This window comes from Capsicum annuum, unplaced genomic scaffold (assembly GCF_002878395.1).
Source record: "Capsicum annuum cultivar UCD-10X-F1 unplaced genomic scaffold, UCD10Xv1.1 ctg2516, whole genome shotgun sequence".
Lineage (NCBI taxonomy): Eukaryota > Viridiplantae > Streptophyta > Magnoliopsida > Solanales > Solanaceae > Capsicum > Capsicum annuum.
In genome coordinates, this window is record NW_025831345.1 from 556,548 (window position 1) to 570,427 (window position 13,880).

Below are 13,880 nucleotides of genomic sequence, written 5' to 3' on the forward strand. Positions count from 1 at the left end.
GGGTGTGTGGTATCTCCTGGTAGTAAAGGGTTTTTAATGGATTTGTTTGACAAGGATATGCTGGATTTTGATATCATACTGGAGATATATTGGTTACTCTCGTGGCATGCATCATTAAACTGTCAGACTTGTAAAATTGACTTTAAGCTCCTTGGTGAGTCATTTATGGGATGGGAGTATGGTTCCCTGGCTAACAAGGGAAAGGTTATATCATATTATAGAGCTTGGAGATTGATCTCCAAAGGGGGTTCTCTATCATTTGGTACTGGTTAAAGATTCTAACTCGAAAGTTCCTTCCTTCTATTCAGTTTAGGTGGTGAATTAGTTTTCTTGAATCTTTCCTGATGACCTTTTAGCTGTCCTTCAAAATGAGAGATTGAGTTTGGGATTAATCTTGTTCCAGAAACTTGTCCAATTTATATTCTTTCCATATATAATGGTTCCAGTTTTTGTTAAAGACAACTAAGGAGCCATTAAAGAACCCCTTTAGTAAAAGGTTTCACCCATCCTAGTGATTCTTTGTTGATGGTTTTACCTAGAAATACATAGTTTATCAATGTGTGAATAAGGAATTTAGGGTGTCCTCTATGTAGGGTTGACCATATATGTATATTTTCCTATTGGGTACCTTATTGGTAGTTCATAATAGTTGGTAGACGTTGGGTTTGAACTTTACGTAATAATTTGAATTAGCAGTGTGTTAGTTCGGGAATTGCAGTGCATAGGTTATGAAGGTAGATAGGCTGGTTGGATGAGGTAGGCCAAAAGGGTCAAGGTTGGTGACTTTGGAATACAATAGTGGGAAAGTTGTGGCATATTAGCCAGGGGGTTTAGGTTGAACTGGTGGATTGGTCGTTAGGTCATTGGTTAGTTTAGATCATGGAGTCTGTGTGACTATGTTGGAATATAGGTAGCATTTGGATGGATCAAGTTTTAGGTTGGGGAGAACCAAGCATTCTGAGTGATTATCCTTGGTGATACCCTTTAGAACAAAGTTTTGTGCTTATAGGTACAGTAAGGTAAAATTCGAGGGTTAATCTTAAATCTTCTTCTAGCGGGTAACTTCTAGGGAAGGTCAGTGTGCATTTACTCCTATACTAGTGATTCTCTCCTAGTGTTGTGTGTATTCTGCAACACTTATGCCTAAGACTCGGGTTCTCCATTCGCCTTGTTCCCGGGATATGGATCTTGACCTTACCTTGCATTACCTATGATATATGTAGTCCTATGTCTTTCGATGTCTTGTTCTAAGGACTTCTTCTATTGTGTGTTATGTTTGAGTGATTCATTATTCATGACCTTGGTTGTTGCCATGAAGTACCTTGTCCTTATTATACTATGCTTCACTTTGGTAGGTTTCGTTTTTGGTGGCATGACTGATTCTTGTGATTTAGTTCATTAATGACCCTTCACATGTTAAGATGGTTGTGGATATAGAGGTGTAGTAATATTTTGAAATAGAGAAGGTGTAAAAGTACCTAAGTGGGGAAAGTGTCTAGGGTGACTACTTGGGGTAACTACTAGAACTAATGTTATATAAAAATGTGGAGGGTTAGGTAAGGTTGTGCCCATGAGAAATGGTTAGGAGAGGAGTAGGTGGTGAAAAAACTCATTGTGAAAATAATAGAGGTTACTATAACTTTCGAAGGGAAATCATACTGTAGGTACAGAGGAGGCAAGATAAAATGTCGTACATTCAGTTTCCTCTATGGTTTCCTCTATTCTCTTAATTTTGTTTCCTCCTTATCTTATACATTCAGCTATATGGTTATTCCCTTTATGATTCATGCATTTGGTAAAGTACTCAAGAGTATTAGAGTAAATTTAACCCTTCTATCTGAGTAGTTCCAGCTGTGCGTCCTCATTTTCTCTTATTCTTGTCCTATCTAGCAACATTCGAGGACAAATGTTTCCAAGGGGGAGATATTGTAATACCCCGATCATTCCTTAAGCCTAAATCTATATTTTTGAATTGATATGTATGACTTCCAACGTGACTGATGTTTAAACCATGTAGAGCATTGAATAAGTTTTCCATCGATACCAATTTCAACGATCTCCGACATTGGATGAGTATGTTATGTCCATTTTACAGAATGCTATTGGATCACCCAGGTTTGATAGTCGACCTGGTCGACCGTCAGGTCCTTGGTAGATCGTCAAGTGTTCCGTCAAGCCAAGGCAGTAGCTCTCTTTTTAGGATGTCGTGTGATGGTCAAGGTGGTGGACCATCACAGAGTTGACTGAACATCAAGATGTCTGTCAGACCGAGGCAGAATGTCTAATTCTTGAGCCCCGAGTGACGAACGTTATGGTGGACCATCAGTCCCTCTGATGGACCGTCACTTTGACCGTCACTCTGAGGCATAAGATTTTAGTTTTTACACTTGAGTGATGGACCAACTGGTGGACTATCAACTAATTTGATAGACCGTCAGATCTACCATCACAGGCCCCGATCAGCAAATTTCAGCATTTTTCAAAAGGGAATCTTGGTAATTTCCGCTCCTTGTGGCCTTATATATATTTCTATGTAGAGAAGAAAAGATCATTTTTCTCTCCATTCCTCTCCAATTTTCTTTCCAAAATTCTCTAGAAACCTAGGGTTTCTTTCAATCCCAAAAATCAAATCATCTCCAAGAAATTCAAGAAATCTCTCATAAATTTCTTCAAGTTGTTCATTAACTAAGGTCCTCAAGTCAAAGGCAGCAAGGTCTTGGTCTAAAAGTGTGAGAAAGAAGTTTCAAGCAAGTTTGTATATCTTCAAAATTTAAATATAAGGTATGTGGGATTTGAACAAGAACACTCCTTTCGTTCTTATGCCTAAAGATTTACTTTCTATTACTAATTTACATGATTTTGCAATTGGGTTTACACCCAAATTTTTTAATTTCCTATTTATGAGATTTGAGTTGAATATGTTTGATAATTATGATTATTTCACCATCATGTTTCTTAAATTGAGATTTTATTCCATGAGTTGTATTGTCATTACGTATTGATGATTTCTAAGCGATTTAAGACAAGTATCATGAGTTATGCCTTTCTTTGAAAAATTTGAATATTGAATATATATATATATATCGATATTTGAATTGAAAGTCAAGAATGAATTTGATGATGTTTCCTTGAAGCTTTTGCATTTGAAATGATTTGACAAGCAGATATACTTGAAATTGAGAAACATTGTTTGAATTTGAGTCGAGTAAGGAATCTACAGTCGTATATGATTTACCGATGCGATATACTATTGTTTTGTTCATCATGATAAGCCCATGAGTTGATATTAATTGAGGTGGAATTCCTACCGCGTTCTAAGCTGAGTCTTGGAGTAGTATTTAGCACCGAGCAGAAAATTTGGTATTTCCCCTGAACAATGTGTCATCGTAGGATTGATATTTATAATTGCGGTCAAAGGCCGAGTATGAGATTTTGATGATGAGATTGAGGTTGTACTACCTGGAAAGAATACGACACCCCTACCAATGTTGGGTTCTCTCCTTAAGAGGGAAAAACGTTGAACTCTATACGACTCAGATGGAGTAGTTATGTCGGTTATAAGAAACTCCCACGTCCATAATGATCTAAGTAACCAGAGATACCGAGTCACTCTAAGTCATGATTGAAAGAGTTTGAGTTGAGTTAAATAATTTATTTTATTTATCCAGCGTATGTTATTACTGATGACTTATAGAAATGATGTTTTAGATAATTCAAGTGAAGAGAGTTATTATTGTCAGCATGCATGATTTTCTTATACATTTATGATATTATTTAAAATGCTGCATCCACCCCCACATACTCAGTACATTCCCAAGTACTTACTCTCATACTCTATCGTATTCTATATTTCCTCATGATATAGGTTCTGGTGCTCAGTCTCAACAGCGACAGAGATATTTGAGTACCTTCCTCTACACTTCTGTAGCTGGTGAGTCCTCATGGTTCGAGGACCTGTGTCTCCAATTTTGTCTTGTTAATAGATGGTTATTTTCTTTCAGTTAAGTATGAGTCAGTTGGGGATCTGTCCCAATGGCTCCTCAATCCTATGTAGTAGAGGCTTTGTCAAACTAGTGTACCAGTATGTACAGAAATTTTGGTATTTTGTTTCTATGGTGCAGTATTATTTAATGTTTCAGTATGTTCATGACATGGTTATTCCACTTTATCTTAGAATGATTTACGCTTTAATGAGTTCTAAAAGTGATGAGAAGTTTAGACTATTAGCTTGAGGCCACGTATGGCCTTGAGTACCATGTGACATCTCAGGGTAGGTTCTTAGGGTGTTACGCGAACGATCCAACAAACCATTGCAGAGACTGTTGCATCTAGGCAGTGTGTTCTTTTTCTGACTGATTTGTGATGAACAATCCGATAGACCATTAACTAAGCAACAGACGGTTTCTTGAACCGTCGCAGCCCCCGTTCAACATTTTTAACCCAATTTTAAAAGGGCCTTTTGGTCTTTTTTTTCATTCTTTTCAGCTCCTATTTATATCTGATCAAGGCTCACATTTCATTCTTCATCTTTAACATCAAAAACTATGGTTTGTCTATAAAAACCCGGTTTTCTTCTTCAAGAAAAATCAAGAGAAATAAAAAATCAAGAATCTCTCCAAGAACCTTCGAGAAAGAATTTCCTAAGGTATGCAGATATTGAATCTTGGGCCCCTTTCATCAAATAAGTTCAAGAATACTTTTTTAAATTTCAAAGATTTTATGCTTATGAGTTTTCATGATTCATGAGAGTTGAAATTGATGTCCATTCTATTATTGAGTTGAAATTTCAAGATTTTCAAGCTTTGACCCTAGTATGTTTTATTCATGTGATGTCCATTATAAACCCTCTTAAAGTTACTTGTTAAGTGATGTGTTCATGTCAATGAAGTTTAGAAATTGTTGAATAGGAAAAGCATGCTACATATATGTTTGATAAAATGCTTATATGAAGGAATTAGAGCCATTATAGCATGTTGACTATAAATCCTCAATTTTGTGCAAGCCCATGCATGCCAAGTGTTTGTTGAAAAGCCTTAGTGAGTGAATTCTTGCATGATAGCATGATATTCCCCAAATATGTTCTCTTTATACATGCTAAGTATTTGATGCAAGACCTTGTTGAATGAAAAATGAGCCAATAGCATCTTTCCCTATATTATCACATGTTTATAATTCCTAAGTGTTTAAAGAAATGCTTTAATGATTGTGATAGTGAATGAATGTCCATGGTCATGAATGGTTATGTTTTACTTTTATGTTATCGAGTCCTGGGGTATATCTAGCCGAAATTTTGTTGTTGTCTAGAACCCATGTTAGTTTTCTCGATAATCTTAGTCAATCCACGATTCTCATAACTCAGTGAGTTTTATAACTCTGAACTCTTAGACATATCCAAAACTTAAGAAATCTTTTTAAAGGAAACCTGAGTACTAGATTACGCTATAGAAGCTGTGATTGTGATAGCCAGAGTTGGGAGATATGGTAGGGCCTTAGAGCTGGAGAAGTCCTTTTCTCTGTCTCTTTTTTTTTGATAGTTTTTCTGTTTTGAGACTATTGTATATTTGACTTTGATAGTAGTCATTTCTTTTGACTCAGTGCAACGAGGTGAAATCATGGAGCTTCACTAGAAAAGAACAATTCTGAAAATGTTACTTTGTACGATGCGCTATGATCGCGATGGAGCACTAGATTTTGATAATTTCCATTTGGCATGCTTCCACGATGCATTGATGTTCTAGCTGGTACAGTATCTTATAAAAATGGCTCTAACTTTTCAGCCGAGTATCGGATTTGGGCGAACTTTATATCATTGGAAAGCAAATTGAATTTCCTATGAGATGGTAAGCACTAAACTGAAAAATACTAAGTATTTTAAATATTTATATGGAACAATTCATGTACCGAGAGTTAAATTAAGCAAGGAAAATACATGGTATTATAATAGCTCCCCCTCGGGAACATTCATCCTCGAATGAGATTGATTAAGCTTAGAAATACTGATAGACTGCATTTACATACTGAACATGCACAACTAAAGCATGATTGCATGACTGAAACCATTGAAAAACTAAGTTTTCATACTAAACATGCATATCTGATACATGAATACATGGTTAAGCAAATGAATGAATGGATGACTTTCATGGGAATAATACGCAATGATAGTTGAAGTTTGTAACTGTAGCTGAACATGTAACTGAATAAATATAAGTAGGAATGTTACCTCAAGTTGAGTTTGAGTTTGTGGAGAAGAGGTAAGGATACTTGGTCCATATGTCTGCTTCTGCTTCCCAAGTATCTTCCTCAATCGACTGATTTCATCAAAGAACCTTAACCAAGGGAACTTCTTTGTTCCTCCGCCTACAAATCTGATGATCAAGAATTTGGACTGGACCTCTACGAAAGAGAGACAATTCAAAATGTTTATGTTTTCTAAGGGGACTACTACTACTGGGTCACCAATATATTTATTTTACAAAGATACATGGAATACTGGGTGCACTAAAGCTAGATTTGAGGGCAACTCAAGCTCGTAAGCTACCTTTACAAAACTATTGAGAATTTTGTAGAGGCTGATATATTGGGGACTAAGCTTTCCCATTTTGCTGAACCTCTTCACTCCCTTCATGGGAGAGATTTTCAGGTACACAAGATCGCCAATCTCAAACTCGAGATACTTTCTCCTCACATCTACATATAATTTTTGTTGGTTTTGGGCTGCCTTAGGCCTTTCACTGATCAACTAAACATTCTCTAAGGCATCAAACACTCAGTCACGCCCAACAACTGCAGTCTAAACTACTTCAAACAAATTAATCGGAGATCTACATCTCTTCCCATATATAGACTCAAATAGAGCCATCTGAATACTAGAATGATAAGTATTTTAATAGGCGAATTAAATCAAAGGAAAATGATCATCCCAACTTCCCTTGAAGTCAACTACACAACCTCTTATCATATTTTCTAGAGTCTGCATGGTACTTTCTACTTGACCGTCTATTTGTGGGTGAAAGGCTTTACTGAGGTGGACTTAGGTACCAAGACCCTTCCAAAAAGCTTTCCAAAAGTGAGAGGTAAACTGGGTGCCTTTATTTGAGATGATGGATACTGGGACTTCGTGTAACCTGACCAACTCTATGAGGTAGAGGTTGGCATAGTCCTCCGCTGAATAAGAAGTATGGACTGGTAAGAAATAAGCTGATTTGGTCGTCCTGTCTACAATGAGCCAAATAGAATCAAGATGATGATGAGTATGAGGCAAACCTGTCAAAAAGTCTATGTTCACTTCTTCCTATTTCCATGTGGGAATACTGAACTCCTACATTGACCCACTAAGCTTCTGGTGCTCAATCATAACCTACTGACACGTGAAGCATTTAGCTATAAACTCTACAATATTTCTCTTCATCCTACTCCACCAATAGATCCCCCATAAATCGCGGTGCATCTTAGTAGCCCGTAGATAAATCAAGTACCACGCACCATGCGCTTCTACAAGAATTTGCACCGTCAAGTTGTCTACACTTGGTACACACATTTTACCTTGACGACATAACATATGGTTTTCTCTTTGGGAGAAAACCTCTAATTTATAATATCTGACTGAATCTTTCAACTTGAATCGATTGGGATCTCTATCTTGCTTTTCTTTCACTTCGAAAACCAAAGAAGATTTCATAATATTCTAAACCCAAACACTACCCTCAGTGGTATAACCAAAGGAACAACTAATATAGAAAGCTAATGAACTTCCTAAACTAACCACTTCTTGTCATTCTGAACATGAGTAACAAAACCATAGAAAATCTATTGAGAGCATTTACCACAACATTGACCTAGCTATGATGATACAGAATACTTATGTCATAATCTTTCAACAACACTAATCACCTTCTTAGATGCAAATTCAAATCTTTCTGAGAGAACAAATACTGCATGCTTTTGTGTTTTGTGAAATCATCAACGTGAACCCCATATAAATAATGCCTCCAAATATTTAAGGCATGCATTAAAGCTGCCAACTCAGGATTATGAGTAGGGTAATTCTTCTCATGGGGCTTAAGCTATCTAGAGGCCTACGATATGACCTTACTTCTTTGCATGATAGGATATTCCAAAATTACTCTGCATGCATCACAATACACAACAAACCCATTTGAACTATCTAGCAGTGTTAAAACTGAGGCTGAGGTGAGTCAAGTCTTCAACTCCTAATAATTTTCAAGGAAGAATCTGACAACCAAAACTTAACTTTTTTCTCAGTCAATCTTGACATAGGGGATGCAATAGATAATAAAACCTCAAACAAACTGATGGTAATAGCCAGCAAAGCCTAAGAAACTCCTGACATCTAACAGAGAAATCGGTCTAGACAAGTTTCTCACCGCCTTGGTCCTTTGAGAATTAAATCTAATGCCATACCTAAAAATAATATGATAAAGGAATGCTACTGATGTTAGCAAAAATTCACTCATACTGAATTTAGCGAACAACTGATGTTCTCAAAGAGTTTGCAACACTATTTTGAGGTGGTCTACATGATTATTTTTCGAATTAAAGTAGACAAGGATACCATCTATGAAGACTATGATGAACATATCTAAATACTGGTTGAACACGCGGTTCATTAAATCCATGAAAGATGATGGGGAATTAGTGATACCAAATGACATAACTAGGTATTCAAAGTTACCATACCAGGTTTGGAAAGCTATTTTTGGAATGTCACATTTTCTGACTCTAAGCTAATGATAGCCTGATCTAAGGTCTATCTTAGGAAAGTAACTGGCTCTCTAAATTTTGTCAAACAAGTCATCAATTCTAGGAAATATTCATTTATTCTTGACTATAACTTTGTTCAACTGACGGTAATCAATACATATTCTAAGAGAACCTTCTTTCTTACGCACTAATAGAACTGGTGCGCCCCATACTAAAATGTTGGGTCTGATGAACCCCTTATCTAAAAGTTCCTTTAAATGATCTTTTAACTCTTTAAGTTCTGTTGGTGTCATTTAGTATGGCAGAATAGAAATAGACTGAGTGTCTTAAAGAAGGTTTATTCCAAAATTGATTTCTCTCTCGGGAAGAACTCTGGGAAGAACTTCGGGAAACACATCTGAAAAATCATTTACTACTGGAACTAACTCAAGAATGAGAGTCTCTAAACTAGAATGTTTGACTCAAATAAGATGGTAGATACATCCCTTGTATATCATTTTTCTTGACCTAAGGTACGAAACAAATAGACCCTTAAGCGTTGTAATACTACCCCTCTATTCAAGGATTAGTTCATTTGGAAACTGGGAATAAACCACTCTATTTCTATAGTCAACTGAAGCATAGCATGAGTGAAGTCAACCCATGCTGAGAATGACATCAAAATCCATTATTTCTAACTCCACAAGATCAATTGAGGTGAATTTTTGAGATATCATGATCGGACAGTTCCTGTATACCTACCTGGATACCTTAGAGACACTTACTAGGGTAGACACTAAAAAGGACTTTGCTCAGATTTTAGGATGGATTCCAAAATTGATAGTTATGTAAGGGGTTACAAACGAAAAAGAAGCCCAAGGGTCTAGTAAAGCATAAGCATGTAAGTGAAAGGCTTATAATGTACCAGAAACTATGTTAGAAGAATTTTGGTAATCTTTTTGAGACCGAGGAGCATATAATTAATTAGGATGCTGACCAATGGTAGCACAGAAAGTGGTACCTTGCTTAGTGAGTGACTAGCTAGAACTGATGACTTAAATGACAGGCCTTGTTGGAGAAAATCCCTGCCCTTCTGAGAAACTACCCGACACTCCCAAATTCTATGGCTTGGTATTCCATGACCAAAGCACACATCACTACCAGCCCTACACTCACCCTGATGGTTTTTACCATATTTCTGACAAAGAGGATTCATACGGTTACTATTCATATTTCTTTGTGACTTAGAGCCTAACTCCCCATCCTGATAATCATTTCTAAATTTAGATGCTGGGGCACTAGCTGATGATGGAACTAGGGCTGAGGATCTCTAACAAAATTAAGAACGGTTACCACCTTTTGACCTTGGCTGACTTAAATTGAAACTACCTATTCTAGCTCTCTTGTTCTTCCCCTCTTGCTTTTTATCCTTCTGCTCCTCTATCTGTTGAGCATGGACCATGAACCTAGACAAGTCCATCTCCCTAATTATCATCACGTTCCTAAACTACTGGACAATGTTGTTAGATATACCAGACACAAACATACTCATCTTAGATCGGCTATTAGTTACCACATAATAGGCATATCTGGCTAACTAAGTAAAATTGAGATAATACTCTTTCATAAAAACTTGAGATGATACTCTCTCACTATTATGTTGCCCTACTTCAGATTAATGAACTCTAACAATTTATCCACCCTCAACTCTAGCAGGAAGAGCCTATCTAAGAAACTAGTAGCAAACTCTTTCCATTCTACAGGCATTGCATTTGTGGCCCCATCTACCTTGGACTGCTTAAACAATGTCTGGGATACATCTTACAATTGGCAAGAATCCAATTTATAACTCTTACTAGAAGTTACCCCTATAATATCTTCCACATTCTGAACCATATTATAGAATTTCTGTGGATCATCTTCAAATTTGGATCCCGAAATGGAAGGAGGGTTTATTCGAGTAAAGTTCCGAATTCTTGCTACGGAATGATTGGCCACTTGGTTGACCAGGAGAATTTCTAGACTTGTAATCTAAGCCGGTACAAACTGGTCTAAAGTTGTGAATTCAACTTTGAACGCTACATGAGAAATATGCTTATTCATGGGATCTTCTTGAATAGGCTCAGGTGCTGGCAGGTTTACATTTCTTCTTCTGTTTGTCTTTCTAGGAGGCATGTTCAATAAATAGAAGCGTGAAAAGAATTAGACTGAGAGTTTTAGTTGTGGTCATGCTCATTCATAATACATGAATACTAAAAGAAGGGAAACTCTTTCTAAACGTCTCACAACCTCTTGTCCATAAGTCTGGCGTGCTACACACCCATGCACAAAACTCTAATTCATGTGTCTTTCAAACTTTATACGATACTACAATACCTTAGGCTCTGATACAAAGTTTATAATGCCCCGAGTTTACACCCTAGGCGTCACATGGTGCTTACATTATCGAGGGACTATAAGCTAACCCATGAGCTGGTACCTGCTGTGACCATTGGATAATACCATAACATACAATGAAGAAAACAACCTTCAAGCCATAAGGTTTTAAGTAATAAAAACTGATAGAATATGCAAACAAAACTAATAAAATAATCTAACAAAGTCAACTAAAGTTTCAATAATAAATAACTGACTGAAATATCTGAAAGCTTCTAAACTGAGTGAATATGAGTTGATGGGATAGGCCCCAACTAACTCCAACTAACTACTAAACTATAACCATGAAGGAAATAGTTTGTCCCTAAAATATGAGGTCTCAATTGCTATGGCTAATCATCTATGAAGTGTATGTGTGATCCAAAAAATGTTCATCTGAACTTATGATATGATATATCATAGCACAAGAAAAAAGTATGTGATTATTACTTTGAATGTACTGCTATGCTAAATCATGTAGGATGGTATACATGGTTTGATGAACACAAATAATAATAATTGTCTGTACGTATAAATGTAGATATATAACATGTAAAACTAGGTAGAGTCTGTGAAATCTCTAGACACTAATAGTACATGATGTCTGTAACTGATAGGAATACATGAAATCAATAAATATCGAGGATGCATGACCAAGCATGTTACATGTTCCAAATAAAATGCATAAATATTAAAATACCGAAGTATGATATCTATATCACTGATATCTATATGATATGGTCAAGTAACTGAAACTAAATTACTAGAATTATTACTGGACTTAGGCTTTGGGAGGTATTATCTAATCGATATGCCCCAATCTGAGTTAATTAGGGTCCAACCTGTAACCCTTATTGGAAGGGTGTTAATACAATGACATAGGTATTAACGCTGGTTGTATTGATCAACTAAACTAGTGTACAGTATTGTCCCAAATGACTAAGGGTGCCAAGCCAGAACTGACGGGTGACCCTTCTGAGATAGTCAATCCTAATTTAATGGATGACTTCTCATATCCTAAATTTGCTACGTAGATCTGGAGTGCAGGAATTGAAACTAACGACTCTGCCTCTCTGACAAGAGAGCCACCATCCATGCACTGGCTCGGTGCTAAATCCTACTCCCAACTAAATGACACTGGATTACTAAACTGTTTCGATTTTAACTAACTGATCTGATAATGCTCATAACATATTCTGAAGCTATTTTGTAAATACTAGAATGAGACTGAGTAAATAACTATGGTTTTTGGGTATTCAAAACCACCAGGAGTCAAAACAAAATAGTAAAATAATGTTGAACTTAGAGAACATAGCTGGAAAGCCTTTACCAAATATTCCCTCTCCTAGGAATTTTATCAAAAACTTGTAGTTCATAGTTTAACGTAATCATAGGAATGATATGAAACTTGAAGTAATAGTAAGAATTAGACAACTACGATACTAACTCATGATTCAATCTGTTGAATAATGACATTAAGACATGTGATATTTGTTCACAACAAGAATTCCATTTAAACATAGTATAGAACCAAAGTTCATGGAGATTCATTGTTGAAATTCATAATTTAAAAATAATATACCTTGAAAAGATCATAATTTTCAATTAAAATTGAATACTTGGAATTCATGGGTTTAAGGCACGCATAGATGAACACTTAACATACTAGGATGATGAATTTTTGAGGTTTCTTGGTTGTGTCTTGAGCTTTGATCTTAATTCTTTAAGGTTAGGATTTGATAATTGAGAAAGAATGATTTAAGTTGGGGGAAATGTTATTAAACCGTGGGTTTAAAAATGCTTTTTGGGGATTAAATCCCATATCTGTGTTTATTAAAATTATGGGAAAAAACTAGTTTAACCCTGTATAAAACATTCAATTTTTAATTTTCTGACTAGGGTGCTTGGCGCGATATAGCGCTATCGCACCGTGTCACTAAAAAATTGAAAATTGGGAACTGAGGGCTTGGCGCAACACAGTGGAATGGTGTTACCCTATTGATTTCAAATTTTGGACTATGCGCGACGCTGTGAAATTGTGGAGCTTCAATGGAAAAGGTCGATTCTGAAAATGCTGCTTGGCGCGATGCGCCATGATCACTATGGAGCATTGGATTTTGATAATTGCCATTTCGCATGTCTCCGCGATGCGTTGATGTTTCAGGTGGTACAATGTCTTTCAAAAATGGCTCTAACTCTTCTCCCAAGTACTAGATACAGGGAAATTTTATGTCGTTGTATAGATGACTAAATTTCCTATGCAATGGTAAGCGGTAAACTGAAAAATATTGAGGATTTAAAAATTAATATTGAATAACTCATTTACTGAGAGTTAAATTAAGATAGGGAAATACAGGGTATTACAACCTTAACCTATTTTTTTCAATCAAACACTGTATAAACACTCTTAAATCTCTCTTAAGCTCTTGTCTTAAGAAAAGGCTAGGGTTTCTTCAAGGTGATCAATTAGGGATTTTAATGGTGGCTTCTCTCCATCTTCCCTGGTGTCTAAGTCATATTACTCCAGCCTCATTATTAGATCAACTAAAAGTATGTTTTAATGAAATGGTTTTCAAAGGTATTATTGTGGTAATGTTTTGGTTTTGAAATATGTGTTAAGGGTTTTGGTTGTTCATGGTTGGATATTGTTTTCCCAAGTTTTTATTATGGTTTTTTATATTATAATTATGGTGTAAACAGATGGTTAGATGGTAATAGTCAATTGATACTTGGTTTTGGTTTTGCAAACTGTATGTCCTCAA